Source organism: Loxodonta africana, chromosome 11 (genome assembly GCF_030014295.1).
Source record: "Loxodonta africana isolate mLoxAfr1 chromosome 11, mLoxAfr1.hap2, whole genome shotgun sequence".
NCBI lineage: Eukaryota > Metazoa > Chordata > Mammalia > Proboscidea > Elephantidae > Loxodonta > Loxodonta africana.
Genome location: NC_087352.1, coordinates 51,026,674 through 51,051,456, shown reverse-complemented (window position 1 = coordinate 51,051,456; position 24,783 = coordinate 51,026,674). Strand labels below are relative to the sequence as shown.

At 40.7% G+C, this 24,783-nt stretch overlaps 1 long non-coding RNA gene across 1 annotated transcript; it reads left to right on the top strand.

Moving 5' to 3' along the window:
* The first annotated feature begins 3,592 nt into the window (after positions 1-3,592).
* Positions 3,593-23,789, top strand: LOC111749589 (uncharacterized). The gene is made up of 3 exons (XR_002784795.2): positions 3,593-4,645; positions 14,632-14,906; positions 18,368-23,789. It is a non-coding gene; the product is annotated as an uncharacterized LOC111749589 (long non-coding RNA).
* Positions 23,790-24,783: the final 994 nt, after the last annotated feature.

The following is a 24,783-nucleotide window of genomic DNA, read 5'->3' as shown; positions in this document are numbered from 1 at the left end:
GACTTCAGCTAACCATTCAAATTTCTCACCGTTTTATCTACCCTGAACTGAATTTTGATCTCTCGCCCATTTCACAGACTGTTTTGAAAAGAGCCTGCAAATGTGTTCCTAATCTGGTTGTTGGGTGAAGGCACACAAAAGGCTGGTGAGAACAGCAGCCTCTCCATGCCCAGGATGCATAGATGTTGTCACTGGTTAAATGCCCCTGGAGCAAGGGAAGGAGAATTCTTCATGGGCAGGGACCCTCACTTCAGTTTTGTGAACTCCAGTCTCCAGAACCTGAACCACCAGCTGTGGTCAAGTCAACTCTGATTCATGGCAACCACGTGTGTCAGGGTAGAACTGTGTTCCATAGGATTTTCAATGGAAGTAGATCAATAAGCCTTTCTTCTGAAGGGAGACTCAAACTGCCAACCTTTTGGTTAGTAGCCAAGCATGTTAACAATTTGCACCACCTGGGAACTCCCGGTTTTGGTTTTGGGAACTCCCTCTAGAACCTGTTGTTGTTAGGTGCTGTCAGGTCCATTTCAACTCATAGTGACCCCATGTGACAGTGTAGAACTGCTCCATAGGGTTTTCTAGGCTATAATCTTTATAGCAACAGATCCCCAGCTCTTTCTCCTACAGAGCCACTGGGTGGGTTTGAACTGCCAACCTTTAAGTTAGCAGCTGAGTGTTTAACCATTGTACCACCAGGGCTCCTTCCCCAGGAACTAGAGGGGCCTAAAAAGACACTGGAGCAATTGGAACAAGTGAACATGGTCCTCACAGGGACATTAGCCCCTGTATTTTGAACCACACTGCTTTGTAGTAATCTTCCTCAGCAATATTTCAAGAGCTTGTCTTCGCATTTTTCTAAGCATATGGTTATGGCAGCTCTCTATGTGGCCCAAATAAAGTTCTATATATGATATTTCAACAGCAAAGTCAGCAAGACAAGAGGTGGTACATCTCTGGTTCCTCAACTTTGCTTCTAAACAGAAGAAGCAAGATTTACCAGGATTAATAGGATGAATCACCTTATTTCCCCTAAAGGGTTGGCCCAGTGTGTGATTTGTGCCTGCTAAGCTGGTATAATGATGAACAATACCTTTTATTAATGTAGCTAAAAATGGAAGGCAAGACCTTACATAACCTGAAATGACACATGGCAACTGAGGGCCATTTGTCCCACAAGCTCTTGGGGCCAAGGGAAAGTTGGCATCTAATGAAAAGTGTTGAAAACTTGGGAGTCTTTACCTTTCTATCTACATTGGGCTTTTATCTAAGTTCTTGCACATAAAGATCTTTTATCTAAAATCTTTCAGCTTTAAATGGCATAAGGAAAATACAAACATACAAGCTGAAGGCAGGTTATATTATATAAACATTTTTAACATGGATCTTCTCAACATAATCTTTAGTGCTAAGTGTTATCATCACCATTGTAAGAAATAACAATAGCAATTAATTGGTTAGATGTTGTATCATTCTGAAGACCTACATTTTATACATTCAATAATGTTACTTACGGAAGATTTTTCAAAGAATGTTATGTTGCAGGATAATATTGTTTCAGGTTCTCTCAGACCAGAAAGTTACAAAAGTAAATTGAGGAGAAATTATTTGTATATCATAAAAAGTTATAGGTTTGTAGACAAGCCTGGGAAAAAATATACGTGTATATACATGAACCTTCTTCTCGCTACACTTTTGCTCACTTAGAAGCTAAGATGTCTTTTTGGTTTTGAAATCTATGGGTGCATTGTTTCTTTTGCCTGTATTCCCATGACATTTCAGAAAAGATATTTATAAAGCCCTAAGCCTTGTGTTGTTGTAAGCCTAGTCAAACAGTTTATTTTGAATTACTTTTTTTTTTTAGGTTGTGAAGTAGTGGCTTGATTGAATCTGTTTTCAAAACAACCACTTACTAAATTAAAACTGTAAATTTTACAAACAAGTTTGTATGTCTTAGTCAGAGATTGCATATCCAGCACACAGACATGTTTTGCTTGTTTAGCCCAGTGGTTCTGATTTTTTTGTTAAGTTAATTAGCTGCTAACTTTTAAAAAAAGTAAAGCAGTTTGAAAGTCAGTAGGTTTTTATTTTAAAAATTCTAATTTCTTGACATCTCTGAAAAATAAAATTGAAAATCTGGCAAGCCTAGACCTGTATTTCCACAACAGGCAGGAGTTGAGTGTCAGGTACCCACCTAGGTGGGGCATGAATTCGCAGTTCATCATAGGCCTGCTCAGTCTATTCACTAACTTGTGTCTCCTGCCTAGGCCCTGTAGGCAGGTCAGTTTGCAGCCCCTGGTGTAGGCACAGCTTGAGTGTCTTCTTAGAGTCAGGGCCTGCAACAAAAGGCTCTCTCACACCTAGGAGGCATGCTTCTTTTCTTCCTGTCTATTTACCTTCTCTGTCTCTCTGTGTCTCTTGCTCACTCGCTCGCTCGCTCTCACTCTTGCTCTCTCTCTCACTCTCACTCGCTTATTCTCACTCTTTTGCTCTCTCGCTCTCTCTTTATCCAACCTAGACCTATACCCCATTGGAGCCTTCACAGTATAAGTCATATGCTTTGATAAAATATGAAAAGTCATTGGGATGAGAAAATGCATTTATTCCACAATAATTTAGTGAAAGCTTGCTTTATGCCCAAGCACTGATCAAGGTACTGGAAATACATCAGTGCCCCACACAAACCAGAACCTTATCCTTATGGAACTCATATTCCAGAATCACCCATGCTTTGCTATTGTGAGTTTCTCATCCCCCATTGCCCTCAAGACAGTCTCTACATCCTCTTCTCTTTCAGATTAATACAATCTCATCAAATCATTGAGGGTTATTTGTACCTCCAGGATGGCAAATATATGTCATTGTTTTCGCCAGCTCTAAATCACTGGCAGGAGCTGTTTGGAGCTAGAGTTTAAAGTAATTCCCAGCCCATGTAGGGTCTTACTGGGAAGAGTGTCGTGGAAAGTTCACCATGGAAATGGGAAGGGGAGGCTGGTTCGCTATGTTTTTGTTGTCCTCAGCCCTGACTTTCTCCTTTATAGGTGAAAACATTGAGGCTCACGAGGCCACATGGTTAAAGAACAAATGTGACTAAATTCGAGTTCCCCTCAGCTTCCCTGTAACCCCCTGTGTTTCTCTAGTTGCAGAATCCAGTTCAACGAAAGATTTCCCTAAGCCACATATCTCTATTAGTAGCCCAGAGAGGGTTGCAGTTTCCTTAATATTGGAGTCCTGGGTTGCTTCATGCCTTAATGGTCTGACATGACTCCTTAGGTCCCCTTCTTTGGAACAATATCAACGTCATAATCCTTAAAGATTCAGTAAATTTTTTATACCATATCAAGTATATAGTTAATAACAATAAAATCTAAATTAAAAAAAAAAAAGCCATCAAAAGCAGGATGGCCACAACCCTAAAAGCAAATCATTCATCCATTTCTTTACCAATAGATGTGGAATATTTACTGTGAGTCAAGTACTGATCCAAATAAAAATGTGGAAAAAGTCACTAATACCATCTAATGGAAAGGTGGAAGAATAAAACAAGTGAAAAGTGCAATGTTAACTAGTGACATAAATTGAAGAAAATAAAATTGGGCGGCACCTCTAAGGAGGTTTTGCTTCAATCTAAAACAGGAATGATTATGAACATCTGGGGGAAGAACATTCCAGACAGAGAGAACAGTGGGTGCCAAGGCACAAGAATAAGCTTGAGGAGTGCAGGGAACAGAACGGGCTTGGAAACTTCTACCTCACTCATCCTGTGCCAAGAGGTTACATGGCGCAGGATGAGTGCGGTGGAAAGTTGTTCAAGATTATGTCTACAATCTCGGCAAGGAGTGTGCCATGTAACTTCTTATAAGGAATTTGATTTTTATTCTAAAAGAGATGAGAATTCTTTAATAGGTTCTAAACAGTGGGGTGACATGAGACAGTTTAGAGCCTATAAAGCACACTTTGGTTGCTAGGTGGAAAATGATTGGCAGAGGGTGAGGAGTGGAAGTTGAGAGACCAGCTGTATTCTGTGTAAGACATGTTCTGTGTAAGGCAATGGTTCTCCACCCTGGATGCATATAAGAAGGGCTTTAAAAAAGGTAAAAACTGAGCAAGTTTCAGTTCCTGACCCAAAGACTCAGATTTACTTGTACTGGAGTAAGGTGTTTGTTTGTTTGTTTTTCTTAAGGTGTAAACAAATATCAAAAGCTCATCAGGGAACTCTAATGTACATCGAGAGTTAAAAACCATTGGCATAATGTGATGACAGTGGAATTAGAGGGAAGAGGACAGATTAGGGTTATGTTTTCAATGTACGTTCAACAGGGCTTGCTAATGGCTTAGAAGTAGGAAGGAAGGAACTGAGAAGACACAAGAAATACTTCCAGGGTTTGGGCCTGAGGAACTTGGTTGGTGATGACTGCATTTCCTAAAATGTTGATGTCTGAGAAAATACCAAACTTGGGCAAGATAGAAATCAAGGGTTCTGTTTCGAATATGCTAAATTTGGAATGCCTATTGTATGTCCAAAGTACACGAGAAGAAATCTCGTCATCTTCACATCTAAGGGCCATTCTGGCTGTGTTTCCTCCAAGACGTGTTATTAGGAGGGACCAGTCCCTGGAGAAAGACATCATGTTTGGTAAAATAGAAGGTGAGTGAAATAGAGGCAGACCCTTAACAAGATGAATTGACAGAGTGGCTGCAATAATGGGCTCATACATAGCAACGATTGTGAGGATGGTATAGGACTGGGCAGTGTTTCATTCTGTTGTACATAGGGTTTCTATGAGTCAGAACCAACTCTACAGAACCTAACAACAACATTATATGTCCAAGTGAAGATGTCTGATAGTCATCTGACTATTCAACTCTGGAGATCAGAAAGGAGGTGAGAAATGTGTGTGTGTGTGTGTGTGTATGATTGATACAGAGATAGTGTTTAAAGAGTTGGGGACTGGGTGAGATTACTTAAAAGGAAAGTGTGTAGATTTAGAAGAAAGGGAAACCCAAGATAGAATGCTGGGAGACTGAAATTTAGAACCCTACTGAAGAGAAGGGTTCCGAGAAGCAGCAGCCAGAGAAATAGTAGGTAAATCAGCATGCAGAGTGTCTCTAAAATCTAGATGAAAACAGCATTTCAAGAAGGAGGAAGTGGTCACTGTGCCAAATGTGGTTGAAAGGTCAAGTGAAATGAGGACAAAGAGCTGACAGCTGGATTCCGCAATATTAAGATTTTGGGGATATTAACAACAGTGGTTTGTGGAGAGCGGTGAAGAAGGGAGCTAATGTGACAGAAAGAGATGAGATGTAGGTGAAACAATAACCATAGAGAAGATTCATGGAGAAGGAGAGCAGAGACATACAATAGTAGCATTTGAACAGGGACTAAGAGAATAAGCCTAGGTATGGATACTGAGAGTTTAATAGATAAGTTAACTGCTGATTGATTCTATTATCTAAACGAAGTTAGTGATGACAAGTTGAGGGACAGGCAGCGTAGGAGGTAATGTAGTCTACAGAGAGAAGGGAAAGGATGAAGTAGTTGTTTGGAGAATAGTAAAAAAAAAAACACACCAGGGAAGTGTCGTAGAAATACTTGGTTGAGTGCCCATTGGAGGTCTGCAGTATGGAATTCTGAATAACTGTCAGCACAAGAATGTTTTCTTTTTCTCCAACAATGTTCAGTTGTTTGGGTGCAGGGGCAGAGTATGTTGGTAACTGAGTTTAATGAGCATTGGAGTTTTGCCAACTAAACAAAACAAAGCAAGACATAGGGCAAGGAAAAGTGTAAGGAATCAAAATGGACCCAAGTAAGTAAGAAGGAAAGTGAGAACGTTGTTGGGATGTGGGGTGATGAAAGACAATGACAAAGTAGCAGGGCTAAGGATTGGATGCATTGGCTGCCTTAACTTGCAGAGCTAAGAGTTGTTCCAAAATATATCACAAAGCAATAAAGAAAGAGTTGCAAATGGAAAGGTTCCACTGAGCACTGATTAGAATAAAATATTGTTACCTAGAGGAATTGTGAACACATTTCAGCACATCAAGTGTAAAGAGGACATCCTAAAATGATCCAGAATGAAAAAAGGGCTTCCCTGCCTAAGAAAGAATAACAAGATCAACATCAGACTTCTCATTGCTGTCCTGGGATTTTAGAGGACAACCACAGGAAATTTTCAAAATAACTTTCAGCAGTGTATTGAAAAAAAATTAAAAAGCAGCTGGGCTAGTGTAATTCTAGTGCAATGATAAAAGACTATCAAGGGTTCCATTTACCATGGTGCTGAGTTCATGTAGAACCTTCTCCCCAACCCCAAACATAGAGAAATAACATATTAAATGTTTTATTTAAAAGCTATAGCAACAAACTGACATCATGTGACCCCTGATGTCATGCATTGATAAGTACCCATCACCTATGTGATACACTGACCAAAAAAAAAAAAAAAAAAGTGTTACCTGGGCCAAGTAATGGTAAAACAATCAGACAAATCCAAATTGAGGGACCTTCTGCAAACCAACTGGCCTAGTCTTCAAAAAATGTCAATGTCATGAAAGGCCTAATGCCCACCCTGCCCAGCTCCCTACACCCTATAACAAAGACTTGGGACAATAGAGTTAAGAGATATGAAAACTAAGTGCAAATACATAACCTTTGATAGGAAACTGGATTGAAAATATATATATTGGGGGAGGAGGGTTATCTGAATATGAACTGTATGTTAGGTAATAAATTTCTTGAGTGTGGTCATTGTATTAAGGCTATGGAGGAGAATGTTCTTACTCTTAGGAGATACATCCTGAAGTATTTCTAAGTGAAGGTCCAGTTCATGAGCTCAATTAACTTTCAAATGATGCAGAAGAAAGGGAAAAGAAAAAAGAGAGAAACCAAAGGTGGCAACATATGAACAATTGGTGAAACTAGGTGAATACAAATGTTAATTTTCCTAATATTACACCTTTTCAGTGGATTTTAAATTTTCCAAATAAAAACCTGGAGAAAATAAAAGGCTTAGTCATGGTCAAAAACCAGCTAAACATTCCATATATCAGAAATACAGCTACAACAACAAAACAGAGTAGTAAGCAGGAAAGTAGCAGAACATCTACTGGACTCCGGGATGAGAAACAGGTAGGGTTGTCTAGGAAAATAACTTCCGTGGGATAAAGGGGAAAGAATCTCTTTGAGTGTCTATTGGCAGGTGACCAGAGCCAGGCTAATGGCATGAAATCTCAGACTGTGGAAAAGATCCTCCTGCAATAAACACATTTTTTAAAGTAATAATTCTTCCCAGGACTGGGGATATCAATTGAGCTGCTATCCGAGATGCCAGGAGAAGAAGAGAGCCATGAGGTAGGACCTGGGTCACATTGCCCAGTGACTAGGAAACAGATCTGTGATATCCATGTAGGATGAGAGTTGCAAAATAAGATGTGCTTCTAGACTGGGATGCTGGTGGTTGGAGGGATGTTGCTATAAAATTGCCAGACTTGGTAGGTTAAGAGCAGGGAAGAAAGAAGAAACAAGGAGGGGAAGGAGGAAGAGAGAAAGAAGAAGAAAAATGAAACAAAGGAGAAGAAGGAAGAGAAGAAGAAAGAAGAAGGAGAAATTGCTTCTCAAGATGAGCTTACAAACTATAATTCATAGCATATAAAAACTAACATAATGGAAGATAGCCAAAGAAGTTAGCAACAGGAGAATTCACTCACCAAGAAACACAAATAATAGCGCATTGATCTGAAAAAGGCTTTACAGTAAATGTGTTTACAACCCTCAATGAGGTAATAGAAGGAAGAGCACCCACAAAGAAAGAAGATATTATAGAATGAAACACTTCAATGTGAACGAAAACAGGAGAAGACATTAATAAATAAACCAGTACAAAATCTTGGACATAAACAATACAGTCACGAACACAAAGAGAAACAAGCAGAAAATAAGACTGAGGGAATGATGCTCTGCTTCCAAAAATCAGCCAATAAAAACAGTCTGATCATTAGGATGGCACAAGACTGAGCAGCATTTCATTCCATTGTGCACGAGGTCCTCACGAATTGGGGGCCAATTTGAAGTCAGTGAAAAACAACAGCAACAATACATGATGAGTGAATTCTCAAAATGGGATTTATGCGGGAAAAAGAGATCAAAAAAGTGATTGAGGAAGGAAGCAGAACTTGATGGGGCATGAAGAACGAGTCAAATTCACATGGGTAAGAGAAGACAGGGAGGGTACATTCCAAACTGAAAACCATAAGAGGAAAACCAGCGATGGGAATGCAGGAATAGATTCAGAAGGCTTAGCCAAGGCACATCCAGCTGCAATGGAGGGCCTGTTCTACAACATGCAGGACCAAACAAATGACTCCCAGTGCCAAGCAGCAGATGAGTTCTTATTTATAGAAACACTGCATTTAGTGGCTGCTGCACAATCCTGAGGAAATGAATGGAAGTTTTCTCCCTGCTGTCAGGGGCATTCTCCTGGATGATTAATTGACAGTTCTCCAGCCAAGCCCCGCTTCCTTCTGGAGGCCATGCCCCTCGGTGTGCACCTGCCACCGCAGGACCAAAGGAAGAAAATGTATTGTCTTCCTCTTTTTCTTCTGCGTCCTGCAGCTGCTAAATTACGTTAAGGAAATCTTCTTTACCTAGAGTTATACGCCTGAACCTCTCTGATCTGCAGGGTGAAAACTTCACATTTTCAGCAGATGCAGGGAAGTGGTACTTTAGAGGCTCATTGGAAAAAGCCTTGTTACTCTCGGGGTACTCTGGGTGGTTCACTTCTTCTTGCCTTTCTTATACCCTTTTTTCACTTTAGCGGCTTTCTGACCACATTCTGAACGCCGCACTCTGCTTTGTGACAGCTGGGAGAGGTTGGCTGGAATCTTAAGGAGGCTGCCGGTACTCTCGCATCCATGAGCAGAGAGTGGTTACCCTAAAGGGAAAGCAAACGGAATTGTTGGTGCACGAGTTCATGATTTGTCCATCTATTCCAAACGGTTCCAGAAAGACAAGGCCAGCATGGTAGCTCTGACTTGTTTAAAACATTTTTTGTGGCTTTCAAAGAATTAAAATTTTATGTTCCAATCAAGAAACACTAAAATTTAAGTTTCTACGGAGTGGTTAGCAACACTTGTGGTGTCCTCAAAGTTGGACTGAAGGATTTAGCATGAAGAATCCTAGAAGCCACAGACTTTGGGAAATTAAAAATTAGAGCAACTACTTCATGAGCACTTCCTGTGTCCCAGACAATGTCTTAAGTGTTGAATATAAATTATTTCATTGAATTTCACTTAATCCTAACAACACTTTTCATTCATTCATCAGATAATTATTTATGGAGTGCCTATTATGTTCCAGACACACTGTCCTCATGAATGGAGATACAAAGTAAATATAATAAATAAGTAAACTATGTAATAGGGTGGAAAGTGATAAAAGCTATAGAAATAATAAGCTAGGGTAAGTGAGTTCAGAAATCCTGGAGTGTGGCAAAGATGGGGATCTCAAGTTCTTACTGAGAAGGTAACACTTGAAAAAAGGCTGGAAAAGCAAGGGAGTGAGCCATGCCTTATCTTAGAGTAAGTATGAACCAGGCAGATGAAATGAACATTGACTTTGGTTAATGTAATCACGAAAAATTAAAAAAATAATAACTTATTGAAAGAATATTAGAGAGTTTACTGAATCTAAGAATAAGTAGAAATTGGAATTATTCTTGAGGTAAGCAGAAAAATAGTCCTCCAAAGATATTCACATCCTACTCTCCAGAAGCTGTGAAAATACTAGGTTATATGGCAGGGAAGAATTAAGGTTGCAGATGGAATTGAAGTTGCTAATCAGCTGACCTTAAAATAGGGAGATTATCTTGGATAATTCAAGTAGGCCGCCAAGGAATAGGTTGTTCTCTTCAGATCCCCCAGAATAAGCCTGTGTCAACCATTTATCTTACTTGGATCGTTGCTCTCTAAATTGAAATTGTGCCTACCTGCTTGAAGAACATCAAGGTTAGTGTGAATGGAGCCAAAAGAACAAGGTCAGGAGCAGAAGAAGATGAGGTCAAAGTGGTGATGGGGTGTGGGAGGTGCAGAAGGCTTGCCAGGCTTCGTAGACAACTGTAACACATGCACAATTGGGTAGATGTGACAATCTTCAAATTACAGTGGAGGAAACAGAGATTAAATAACTTCCCCCAAGTTTATGCAAGCAAGATTTGACTCAAATCCTATTTGACTTTAAAGCCCATGCCTCTGTCAGCTCAGTTGAACTGCTCAGAACAATGTAAGGATGAAACACTGACTTCTAGTGACATCAATGTGTCACCAAATCACATGATTGAATTTTGGAAGACTAGTGACGTCTTCATTGCAAATACCTTTTTCCACCAATGTCAACTGTGACTATACACTTGGACCTCACCAGATGAAATACACAGGAGTCAAATTGACTACATCTGTGGGAAGAGACGATGGAAAACCTTAATATCATCAGTCAGAACAAGGCCAGCGGCTGACAGCGGAACAGACCATCAATTGGTCAAGTGCAAGTTCAAGTTGAAACTGAAGAAAATTAGAACAAATCAATGAGAGCCAAAGTATGACCTTGAATATATCCCATCTGAATTTAGAGAACATCTCAAGAATAAATTTGACCCGTTGAAGACTAGTGAATGAAGACCAGATGAGTTGTGGAATGACATAAAGGACATCATGCATGAAGAAAACAAGAGATCATTAAAAAGAAAGAAAAGACCAAAATGGATGTCAGAAGAGACTCTGAAACTCTATCTTGAACATGGAGTAGCTACAGCAAAAGGAAGAAATGATGAACTAAAAGAGTTGAACAGAAGATTTCTAAGGGTGACTTGAGAAGACAAAGTATTGTAACGACATGTGCAAAGATCTGGAAATGGAAAACCAAAAGGGAAGAACGTAGTCTGCATTTCTCAGCTGAAAGAACTGAAGAAAAAATTCAAGCCTCAAGTTGCAATATTGAAGAGTTCTATGGGGAAAATATTAAGCAACTTAGGAAGCATCAAAAGAAGGTAGAAGGAATACACAGAGTCGCTATACCAAAAAGAATTAGTTGATATTCAACCATTTCAAGAGATAACATATAATCAGGAACCTATGGTACTGAAGGAAGAAATCTAAGCAGCACTGAAGGCATTGGTGAAAAGCAAGGCTCCAGGAACTGACAGAATACCAACTGAGATGTTTCAACAAACAGATGCAACAAACAGTGCTGGAAATACTCATTCATCTAAACCAAGAAATTTGGAAGACAGCTACTTAGCCATCTGACTGGAAGTAGTCTATATTTATGCGTATTCCCAAGAAAGGTGATGCCACTGAATGTGGAAATTATTGAACAATATCGTTAATATCACATGCAAGTAAAATTTTGCTGAAGATCATTCAAAAGTGGCTGCAGCATTATATCAACAGAGGACTGCCAGAAATTCAAGCTGAATTCAGAAGAGGACTTGGAACCAGGGATATCATCACTGATGTCAGATGGATCCTGGCTGAAAGCAGAGAATATCAGGAAGATATTTACCTGTGTTTTACTGACTACGCAAAGGCATTCAGCTATGTGGATCATAACAAATTATGGATAACATCGCGAAGAATGGGAATTCTAGAACACTTAATTGTGTTCATGAGGAATCTTTACATAGATCAAGAGGCAGTTGTTCAAACAGAACAAGGGGACACTCTGTGGTTTAAAATCAGGAAAAGTGTATGTCAGGGTTGTATCTTTCACCCATACCTATTCAATCTGTATGCTGAGCAAATAATACAAGAAGCTGGACTATATGAAGAACAGGGCATCAGGACTGGAGGAAGACTCATTAACAACCTGCATTATGCAGATGACACCACCTTGCTTGCTGAAAGTGAAGAGGACTTAAAGAACTTACTGATCAAGATCAAAGACCACAGCTTTCAGTATGGATTACACCTCAACATAAAGAAAACAAAAATTCTCACAACTGGACTAATAAGCAACATCATGATAAACAGAGAAAAGACTGAAGTTGTCAAGGATTTCATTTTACTTGGATCCACAATTAACATGCATGGAAGCAGCAGTCAAGAAATCAAAAGATGCATTGCACTGGGCAAATCTGCTGCCAAAGACCTCTTTAAAGTGTTGAAAACCAAAGATGTTACCTTGAAGACTAAGGTGAGCCTGACCCAAGCCATGGTGTTTTCATCTCCTATGCATGTGAAAGCTGGACAATGAATAAGGAAGGGTGAAGAAGAATTGACGCCTTTGAATTGTGGTGTTGGAGAAGAATACTGAATATACCATGTCTGTCAAAATAATGAACAAATCTGTCTTGGAAGAAGCACAACCAGAGTGCTCCTTAGAAGCAAGGATGGCAAGACTATGTCTCATATACTTTGTCTCACATACATGTTTTCAGGAGGGATCAGTTCCTGGAGAAAAACATCATGCTTGGTGTTGTAGAGGGTCAGCAAAAAAGAGGGAGACCCTCAATGAGATGGATTGACACAGCGGCTGCAACAATGGGGTTAAGCACAACAGCGATTGTGAGGATGGTGCAGGACTGGGCAGTGTTTTGTTCTGTTGTACATAGGGTCACTATGAGTCAGAACCAACAGATGGCACTTAACAACAACCCCTATCCCTCGACAACTATGCAGACTTCCTTTGCCCTCCTTAAAAATTGCCCTCCTTAGAAGATCTTAAATATGGGACAGGATGTATTAATATTTAATTAATTTTTAAAAATACTGTGAAGTACACATATAAATATTAAACTTGCTTATTCTACATAGGCACTGAATAAGCCAAGGTCTGCTGAGACTTGAGTGTCATCCCACCCACACCCACTGAAGCTATATTCCTTTCCTGACCTATAAGGCAAGGTCAGGAGAGGTTAAGCTGGCCTCTCTATCCTGCCATGTGTCTTTTTGAGTTCCTGGAACTCTCTGGAATGTCCCAACTTTGATCTTCTTCAAGGCCATAGAGTTTGAATTCTGGCTGTATCACTTATCTCCTCTTTAAATTTGGGCAATGTGTTGAATCTCTTAGTGTTTCACTTCCCTCACTTATGAAAGAGAATAATCTCACAGAGTTGTTGTAGAGATGAAATAAGGTAACACATGTAAAGCTGTTGGTGCCTGGCACATGCTAAGTCTTCCAATATTATTGATTAAAATCATGGCTATTATTTCACCTAAATCAAGAGGCAGTTGTTTGGACAGATCAAGAAGATACTGATTGGTTTAAAGTCAGGAAAGGTGTGCATCAGGGTAGTATTCTTTCACCATACCTATTTAATCTGTATCCTTAACAAATATTACGAGAAGCTGGACTATATGAAGGAGAACGGGGCATCAGGACTGGAGGAAGGCTCATTAACAACCTGCGTTATGCAGATGACACAACCTTGCTTGCTGAAAGTGAAGAGGACTTGAAGCACTTACTAATGAAGATCAAAGACCACAGCCTTCAGTATGGATTATGCCTCAACATAAAGAAAACAAAAATCCTCACAACTGGACCAATGAGCAACATCATGATAAACAGAGAAAAGATTGAAGTTGTCAAGGATTTCATTTTACTTGGATCCACAATCAACAGCCATGGAAGCAGCAGTCAAGAAATCAAAAGACGCATTGCATTGGGCAAATCTGCTGCAAAGGACCTCTTCAAGGTGTTGAAGAGCAAAGGTGTCAGTCAGCCTGAAGACTAAGGTGCGCCTGACCCAAGCCATGGTATTTTCAATCACATCATACGTGTGTGAAAGCTGGACAATGAATAAGGAAGACCGAAGAAGAGTTGATGCCTTTGAATTGTGGTGTTGGTGAAGAACATTGAATATATCATTAACTGCCAAAAGAACGAACAAATCTGTCTTGGAAGAAGCGCGGCCAGAATGCTCCTTAGAGGCAAGGATGGCGAGACCGCGTCTTACATACTTTGGACATGTTGTCAGGAGGGGTCAGTCCCTGGAGAAGGACATCATGCTTGGCCGAGTTCAGGGTCAGCGGAAAAGAGGAAGACCCTCAACGAGGTGGATTGTAATGAGCCCAAGCATAACAACTCTTATAAGGATGGCGGAGGACCGGGCAGTGTTTCATTCTGTTGTGCATCGGGTCGCTATGAGTCAGAACCGACTCGATGGCACCTAACAACAACAACAACATTATTTCACCACAAAAGATAAGGCTTGAATATTATAAAGAGCATGATGAGGAAAAACTTTGTTGCTTGACATGAGGAGACAAGGTCCTCAGTGGGGCACTGTCTTTCTAATCATCACCACAAGGTTAAGTTCCTATTTTGTAATAAGAAGAAAACCTATTAGTACATAGATAAACCAAACTTGTTGCCATTTAGTGGGTTCTGACTCACGGCACCCCCAAGTGCTACAGAATAGAACTGCTCCATAGGGTTTTCCTGGCTATAATCTTTATGGAAGTAGATCACCAGGCCTTCCCTCTGTGGTGCTGCTAGGTGGGTTTGAACCACCAACCTTTTAGTTAGTAGTGGAGAGCAAACCATTTGCACCACCCAGGGACCTCATAAATATTTATCACCCCATTTCTTGTCCATTTAACTTAAAATAGCTTTGGATTCACTAGATCCAATTCTCTCCGTAGAACCCACGAAGACAGGAGTGATGCCTTCCTGAAGATACAGATAATAGGAGTTGAAGATGGCTCATTCAATTCATTTGTCTCCACTCCACCTCTGCTTGGTCCTGCTCCCTGAGCTTACTAGCCTCTTCTAGGTCCCTATGCCCAGTCAAATGAACCTCTGTCAAGAAGCCAAGAAGACTACACCCAAGTGGCAGAAGAAATGGGATCGTCTCATCCTCCAAGGGTACCCTAGATGCCTGCAAATGAGGAATTTACCTGCAATGTTTTGCAAATGGGTAAAGTCTTCACTTTAAAAAAAATTTTTTTTCTAATGCTTTTAAATTTCTATCACTACCTTGTCAAGTAATCTGTAGGGGTTTATCTTATGGCAGATTTTTTTAAAGCGTATTTTTTTAACAAATAATCATCCTTGAAACTACAGGAGTCATGGCAAACAATTCTCAGGGGAGCTGTTTTCTTTCTGGTTAATATAAAATGATGACGGCAGAGAATTGAGGATTTGTGCCCCATGGTTTTTTGTTTTGTTTTGTTTTTAGGGAAAAAAAAAACAAAAACCTCAGCCCTCATTTAACAATGCCTTTTGGTGACTTTGAGCAAGTTCCTTCTTAGCGTTATCTGAGTTTGGCAAATATACCAGAAAGACAAGATTACAGAGCTCACCCTCTTCTTTTCAATCTTTGTGGAACCCTGTTCGTATCTCTATGTCAACAGAGTAAAGAAAAGATAGTGTCTCATTTGGAGCAGCCTACAGCTACTGGCATGCTCCTTAATTAGTGTCTGTGACCAGTTAGCATTGTTTAGATTTCATTCAACACGCTTACCCAGAAACGCGCTCCTTCTCGGCTGCTGTGGTGTGTGCCGGCTGTCTTTAATCTCTCAGGACTCAATTCACAGACCCAAAATTTTGCTATGAGCATTTGTTTATTTTCTGCTCAGGAGGCAACTTTCATATATCTCTGCCATTATACATACATACATACATACGTGCCTGTTGTTGTTGTTAGATGCCATTAAGTCGGTTCTGATTCATGGTGGCCCTATGTACAACTGAATGAAATGCTGCCCAATTCTGCACCATCCTCACAATCATTGCTATGTTTGAGACTCTTGTTGCAGCCACTGTGTCAATCCACCTCATTGAAGGTCTTCCTCTTTTTTGCCGACCCTCTACTTTACCGTGGTGGCTCAGTGGTTAAGTGATACAGCTGCTAATCAAAAGGTCAGCAGTTTGAATCCACCAGCCGCTCCTTGGAAACCCTATAAGGCAGTTCTACTCTGTCCTCTGAGGTCACTATGGGTCGGAATTGCCTTGACAGCAATGAGTTTGGTTTTTTTATTCCGACTTTACCAAGCATGATGTCCTTCTCCAGGGACTGGTCCCTCCTGATAACATGTCCAAAGCACATGAGATGAAGTCTTGCCATCCTTGCTTCTAAGGAGCATTCTGGCTGTACTCCTTCCAAGATTCTTACATATATAAAATAAAATAACAAAAAAAACCACAACAGGCCAAAGCTGAGTAGCTCACTTCCAACTTTTGAACTTAAATATTTTGGGATTACATCAGACTAAAGATGTGGCTCATATGGAAGCTGACCTCTCTTTTTAGTCAAGAAAGTACCACTCTTCTTGAAATAATAAACATCCCTTATGGCCATTTTGAAGACTAAATATAGCCATGACAAAGGAGCTTATGGTTTAAGGCAAAGAGGTCACTATTTCCGTTGGCCAGGCCATGCACTTTCCATTTCTTTTTCAAGTTTGCTAAGGAATGGCACCTTAATCTATCTCTTCTTTTCCTAAATGTATATAAATAAGAATGGTGTCTCAGGCAGTGCTTGCTCCTGCACACCTTGATATATTCCCTCATTTCAAAACCTGGGGAGATGGGACACACAGCTAACCTCTCCAAACCAAAAAGAAACCAAATCTTTTGCCATAGAATCAATTCTGAACCATAATGACCCTATAGGACAGAGTAGAACCTCCATAGAGTTTCCAAGGAGCAGCTGGTGAATTCGAACTACCAACCTCTTGGTTAGCAGCTGAGCTTCTAACCATTGTGCCACCAGGGTACCCTTCCCAAGGTCATGTGGAATTGATGCTGGCAGTGAGAAAATCTCAGACCCTGTTAGGTTCCCTGGCTCTGTGTTCCCCAGTAACAGTCACATTTTATCATGACTCTCTGTTTCCATGTCGTAATCATTTTATGAACCTAGCACCCAGTACAGCTTCTGTCATGCAGTGGGTAGCCAGTGAATATCTGTTAATAATAGGAAACAGCACTTACATACATGTTATCTGCCAGAGACTGTTCCAAAACCTTTGCAAATATTAATCCATTTAATTCTCACAATGCCTCTATGAGGTAGTTGCAATTATTGCTCCATTTTATAGATGAGGAAACTGAGTCAGAGAGGCAAAGCAACTGGCACATTAGTGGAAGAGTTGGGATTTGAACCCAGGAAGTCAGTTTCCAGAGGCTATGACCTTGACCACCACTCTACACTTCTTCTGTCTCCCTACTTTCCACCTCTCAGGCCTTATTTGCCTCATCTAACAAGGTGATTCCTGTGGTCCCTTCTCATTCTGCAGATGTGGTTCTAGTCTATGAATCTTGCATAACTGATAAGGCACAGAGAATCTTCCATTACCTACCCATGTCCTCAAACATCCCTAGCTCTTAAATTCCTGCTAAAATTACCAGGTCTTAGAACCGGTTCATTTCAGTTTGAACCCCTGCTGAGAATTTGCATTTCTAACAAGTTCCCAGGTGATGCTAATACTTCAGGTTAGGAACCAGGCAGAAGTGCAGTGGTTCTCAAATTTTATTGTACGTAAGAATCACCTAGGGATCTTGTTGAACTGCAGATCCTGGTTCAGTATATCTGGGGTGGAAATGCAAATTCTCAGCAGGGGTGCAAACCAGAGCACACTGATTCGAAGCCCTGAAAATTCCTTAAGAGAGCATGGAACCACAGTTTGCCCTTCTTCCAAAAAAAAGGAGGTTTCTATAAAAATTCAATTATTAGAACAAACAAGAAAACTACCCATAGTCTCAATTCTTTCAATGTCATTTTAATATGAAATTAAGTCACAGGCATGGCAACAGTTCCTAAGATTCCACAGAAGGTCTGCACATCACCGAGGATGAACCAGCACGGAGAACCTGTGACCTATGAGAGCACAGGAGCCCTTAATGAAATGTGAGATGCCAGAAAGTGTAGCTCAGTCCCAAGCAAGTAAACCCAGAAGGTGTTGGGGAGCCAGGAGAGGGAAGGGAGGAAGTCCAGTCTGTAAGTGTGTTGTTGTTTGTTTGTTTCAAGAAGCTAGACTGTAAAGGAAAGAGGGGAGGGTCAAGGGCAACACCAAGACACAGAGAGGAAGAAAGATTTTTTTTAATATAAGTAACTTGTTGATAACGAGAGGTAGAAAATAAGAGACAGAGAAATGGGGAGGGAAGGAGTGGGGAGGAGAAAGAAAGGAAAGGGAGAAGGGAGAGAAAGAGGGGAGGAGAGGGAAGGGCAGGGGATATTAAAATGGGGTGCCCATAACTATGTATGGGTATTTATAAATGGAGACATGGAAATCTGGGGCATGGGACCCCAAACAGCCAATGCTCCCCTCAATCAACTGCAGGTCCTGTGTGTAGAAAAGAAAGCAAGACAAAGTGACTATTTTTTATTCTACAAATGTATATTAAATACTGTCTTTTTTTTTTTTTTTTTATGTGCAGGATACAGTAATGAGCAAATAAAGTCCCACACTCATGGAACTTACACGGAATCTCCAAATTCAGGAAAAGAAGTTTGGCCTCAGAGTCAGCCCAAATCACCTATTAGGCGACCTCCTTGAGATGTGAGATGTAAGAAGTGAGAAGTAGAAGAAAGTGAGAGAGACAGACGTTTGCCCCAACCGTGAAAGCAGAACTGGTCAAGGCCACCTGTCCTAGCAAGGGAGGGGAGGAGGGAGCTTGCTCACACCTTGTGGATGGTCTGGTTGGGTGGGAGACACGGAGCTTCTGGGAAAGGGGTGCTGATGGGTCTTGTCCCCTGTGTGGGAATGGCGCTAGTACTAATGTCCTGTCTGGCCTCAGGATCCTAAGAGAGATCAGTAAGAGTCTATACCCAAGCATGCTAGGACCCTAATTTACCACAGTGAGCGCTGCAGCTTCTAGCTGGGGCTGATAACATGTTCTAAAAGGTTCAATTCCGTAAAAGCTCTTCTCTTTGGGTTGTGAAAAGGTGTAGGGGAGGAAGAGAAGGGAAACCATGAGCTTCTAGCTCTCGGAGCCAATGTTGGCCCTCATTTTATTCTTTCTTTTGTTAACTCATGTGTTTACCAGCCATACCAATATCCCACAGATCTTATTGAAGGACTCGGAGAGACTTGCACACCACTTTATGGGACCATTTCTCCAATTCTTACCAGTATTCTTGTATTTTTCTCCTGCAACCACCAAAAAGGGCAGTCTGGGTCCACAATACTTTTGAAATACTTATTTATAGTCTCTCAATTCTGTTACCTAGCCTCAGAGGACAGCATCCACCCAAATACCAGTCAGTAACATATAATGCCTCAAGTTGAGATAGAAAATATAAGATTCTCCATATTTTTACTATATCCATAGATTCCCGTATAATAATTAAAAAAAAATGAAATTTATCTTATCTTGACCTGCAAAGCCATTAGTGCTCTTGACTCAGCCTATCTTTCTGATCTTGATCTCCATTTTTGTCCAGTTGCTTTGTATACTGCAGGAAACCTTGGTGGCCTAGTGGTTAAGTGCTATGGCTGCTAACTAAGAGGTCCACAGTTCGAATCCACCAGGCGCTCCTTGCAGTTCTACTCTGTTCTTTAGAGTCACTATGAGTCGGAATCGACTCGACCGCAGTGGGTCTGGTTTTCTGTATACTGCTGTTTTGTCATTGGCTCCAGAGCCAATGTGCTGAATATCCTGTTTACCTTTGCTTCAAAAACATAATCCCCCTCCCCCCGGTCTGCCCTTTCTTTCTTCTCCATCTATTTGCAAAGTCCCTTCCTCTCATCTTACCTCTTTGGTACAGCTTTCCCCAGTCTATCCTAGCCCATGGGCTCTCCCTTCCCCAAAATCCCAGATAGCCCACTATTTGTAGCTCTCCCTGAGTCTTAGCATTTACTGCCATGTGTGTGTGTTTTGCTTCCCCTGATAGATTACAACTCCATAAAGAGGTCCTTGGCAAGTCCAGAACACCTAACATGGCATCTTTGTATATTTAGTATGCAAGAATTGTTTTCTACTTAAAAACTATTTATGCCTTGTTTATAGAGGATTTAAACAGGTGGGTTTTATATATTGATTGATTGATTGATGATTGGCTGACCCATTAAAGATGTTGCTCACCTTTATTAAATAAATAAAAAAAAAAAAAAGGCAGAGCATCCTCGCCAGCCTGCTCAGTCATGGGATGCAAGCTGTCTTTAGGTAAATTACAGTATAGCATATACCCTTTTGCTGTGCAGGTGTGGAATCTGAGGTTAAAATTTCCTCCTCCACCTATAACGTACATAATGAAACAAATATAGGAACAGATAATAGGAAAGTAAGTTATAGATGGTCCTTTAGAAGTCAAGTTAATCTGCACATCTAACCATAAAAGCAGCATCTGCTCTGCTAAATACAGGTGTTTTATATCTTTGTCATTAATCGGAGGGGACATTATGTCTTCATACATCAAGAGTTAAGGTTGGTTAAAGTGCCACTTATCTCAGGTGCTGTCATTAATCAGGTTCTTTTCAGCTTGGTGACTCCAAAGGCTTGGCTCAAAGCAGCTCTTTGTGAATGGATTTTCCCTATAGGTTTTGAGGTGTCTTTTTATACTCATTTTGAAGGAAAACCTTGGGACCCAGACATAGGTAGCCATTAAGGTAGTTGTTCTGATGCTTCAGAGAAAAGAATCATTTTTCCCCACCATCTTCAAACACCCCATATGCCTCCACCAAAGAGCCACAGTGGAGAAGAAGGCATATCAACACAAGCTGTTGCCTCATCACAGTTTAACCCACTAATGGATTTCAAAGACACCAGCTACAGTACATCTGGTACAAACAGAGCTGAGAGCAGCAGAATCCTATGGAAGCCTGCACCTTCTCTTTCTGCCTGATACTCCTGTCAACAGTGCCTCCCCGGCCGTCCAAAACCCTCAGTTTGGTACCCATTCCAGACAGGCTTCCAGGACACAGTCTTCCCTAGTCTGTGCAAGTTGTTTTGGATTAAGTTGTCAGGGATGGTAATGTAACCTTTTTCAATTGTAGTTTTTACACTGCCATCACCTTCACCCTAAAAATTAAGGAAAATATTCAGGTATCAGTTTGATAATTCAGGCAGAAGGCCATTTGGTCCATATTACGTGCTCATTTAGGGAGACCCTACTCTGCCCCGAAAATAGAACTCCCTACATATCCCAACTTGGGTCTCTGAATGTCCCAACCTATGCAAGATTGTAAGAACAAAGTGGGGTTGAGGGTGATTCTATTTTTATTATTCATTTACTTATTCATTCAGTGGATATCTACTGAGTATGAGGCATAGTGCTAGGAGTGGAGGGTACAATGACGAAGAGATACAGACACAGTCCTTGCCCTTGAGGGTTTACAGTGGGAGTGGGACAGAAATGGATCAAATAGCAACCAAAGACACTGTAAAATTAAAACCATGATTAGCTCTCCAGGGGAAAGAGCTATGTATCCATGCAAACATGCAGCAAGGAACCTGACTTAATTTGGGAAACCTCAGTTAAGGGTCTGACATTTGACCTGTGATCTGAAGAGTGTCCCTCTAGAGGGAGCAGCAGGCACAAAGTACTGTGGTTGGAGGAAGCACTAAGAATAGCAGAAACTGAAAGTTCCTGTGCTAGGCAGCATTCTAAGATGGCCCTCAAGATCCCACCCCTGGAAGTACACACCCTGCCTAATTTCTGGACTTGTGAATATGATAGATTTTACTCCCGTGATTGAATGGTACCATGAAATTTAAGAAAGGAAGATTATTCGGGTGGACCTGACCTAATCGTATGAGCCCTTTAAATCTGGGTTTAGAATCAGAGACAGAGGAAGTCAGAGATTCAGGGCATGAGAAGGATTCAATGTACCATTTCTGGTTTGAAGATGGAGGGGCCCACAAGGCAAGGAAGGTGGGCAGCCTCTAGAGCAACCCTGGGTGACAGTTGGCAAGGAAATGGAACACTCAGCTCTACAACCACCAGACACTGAATTTTTCCAGTGACCAGAGTGAGCTTAGATAGGGATTTTTCCTCGGAGCCTCCAGATGAGAGCTCGGCCTGGGCAATGCCTTTAGTACCCTGAGCAGAGAAGTCAGCCACACCATGCCTGGACTTCTGACCTATAGACTGTGAGCTAATAAACAAGTGTCGTTTTAAGCTGCCTAGTTCATGGCAATTTGTTGTACAGCAATAGAAAAATAAAGCAGAGCTTGGGTCTGATAAAGCCTGGCATTGTGGCTGGGCCAGATCACACAGGGTCCTGAAAGCAGTGGCCAAACATCTGATCTTTATCCTGACAATGATGAGAAGCCACTGAAGGGATTAGGGTGGGAATGGCATGATCAGATTTTGCGTCCCTTTTGGTCCTCTCTTTTTAATCTTCGCTGGTCCCCTTCATTCTCCTCCCTTTCCTTGCCTGAATCAATTGTCAGTGCCTGAGGACTGAATGTGGGTGGCAGTAATAAATATTACCTGGGCATTTAAGGTGAAGTAATTTTTAACTAGTTACCATCAAGTGGACTCCAACTCTTGGTGTCCACATGTGTGTCAGAGTAGAACTGTGCTCCACAGGGTTTTCAGTGGCTGATTTTTCAGAAGTAGATCACTAGGTCTTTCTTTTGAGGTGGGTCTGGGTGGAGCTGAACTTCCAGTCTTTTCTAATTGAGTGTGGTAATGGTTTATACCACCCAGGGACTCCTTAAAGTGAGGTAAATAAAAAACAAACAAAAACCCAAACCCTTTGCCATCAAGTCAATTCTGATTCATGGTGACCCCATGTGTTACAGGGTAATACTGAGATCCACGGTTTTCTTGGCTGTAGTCTAAACCCTGGTGGCATAGTGGTTAAGTGCTATGGCTGCTAATTAAAGGGTTGGCAGTTCAAATCTGCCAGGCGCTCCTTGGAAACTCTGTGGGGCAGTTCTACTCTGTCCTATAGGGTCACCGTGAGTCAGAATTGACTCGATGGCACTGGGCGAGTAGTCTTTACAGAAGCAAATCACCAGGTCTTTCATCCACAGTATCAGCAGGTGGATTGGAATCACCAATCTTTCAGTTAGCATCCAAGCCCAAACCATTTTCTCCACCCAGGGACCTTTAAGGTGAGGTGAAGGGTTTTAAAATCCGTTTCAAGAAACATCCAAACTGAGTTGTCCTCAGCACCACCCGAGGGCATTGTGTTTTCCAGCTGGGCAATACTAAGGAATGCAGGATATGGAGTCAGAAATGAATCCTACTTATCCATCCCAGGGCACCTTTGAAGATTCGAAGACATCCAGGCCACCCATCAACCTATCCAAAATCACTAAAAATTAGAAATTATCGAATGCCCTTAAAACCATGGTAAAATATTCTGTATATTTTTCTTCAATTAATTACAAAAAAGCCAAGTACCTTCTTATGTTCTCTGGAGAATTATTACATTTTATATTCTTTACCCCGAGATATACATGCTTTTAAAAAGAAAGACACACTGCTTTTCTAGTGTTCATTTACATACCTTTGATAAATTACTGTAACCAGATTGGGAAGATAAAATAACCAGTCTATTAATTACAATGATTATTATTTAATGGAAAATGGGATTCTAGGCAAAGTGTGTAGAAAGAAGAAAGCTTAGCAATGCATTATATAGATGTGGTATTTTGTCTTAAAGAGTAAGATAAGTGTCCAGTCTGCTCCATAATCTGCAGAATATATTCATTAACTCTGCAAGATTTATATGTATAATAGACCATAGTATTTTAACACTATTTGCTTGATTTGGCAGTACATGAAGAACAAAGAAAAACTGTAACTTCAATTAAATTGACTAAATTCCTCAACGAGCAAATAAAAGTCCAAGTCTACTCAGCAATGTGGGAAGCAGAGGGTTGAACAATGGTTCAAATTTAAAAAATAAAATAAACAATATATTTTTTAAAATTTGAATTAGTTAGCAATTTGTGTTTTCCAAGGTGGGGGTGGGGAGAAGAGCTTCCTTCACATTTGTTATTCTCATTGCCAAAGCTGTTATTTTTGGATAAATGTTAATACTTCCTAAAAGAAAAGCTTAGCCCATGGTCAAATCCTGACTCCACCACCACCAGACATCCCTCTCTCAATTCCCTCAGTTGTAAAAATGAGAATAGTTTCATCTGCTTTCATAGAATTGTATGGATAAAAGTAGAGGTCTGCAAACTACAACCAAATCTGACCCACTGCTTGTTTTTATGTGGCCTGGGACCTAAAAATGTTTTTATGCTTTAAAATGGTTAAAACCAAAACCAAGTCCCAAACCAAAACTGAGTAAACTCCAAAGAAAAAAACCAAATCTGTTGCCATCGAATCGATTCCAACACATTGTAACCCTATAGGACAGAGTAGAACTGCTCCATAGAGTTTCCAAGGAGCAGCTGGTAGATTTGAACTGCCGAGCTTTTTGGTTAACAGCCAAACTCTTAACCACTACACCACCAGGGCTCCTAAAAATGGTTAGAGAAAACAATGATAAAATGAGAATACCATTTTGTGACATGTTAAAAAAAAATCTTATGAAATTCAAATTTTCATGCCCATAAATAAAGTTTTATTGGAACACAGCCCCATTCATTCATTTACATATTATCTATGACTACTTCAGTGCTACAACAACAGAGTTGAGTAGTTGTGACAGAGGCCATATCGCTGGCATTCCACAAAGGCTAAAATACTTACTAACTGGTCTTCTGCAGAAAAAGTTTATTGATTCCTGGTTTAAGGGAGTAACATGTACATTAGAATTACCTGGGGACTTTAAAAAATGCTTTCTCCGTGTCACACTCCAGATCAATTAAATAAGAATTCCTGGGAGTAGACTTGAACCCAAAAAAACCACATCTGTTGTTATTAAGTCAATTCTGACTCATAGCAA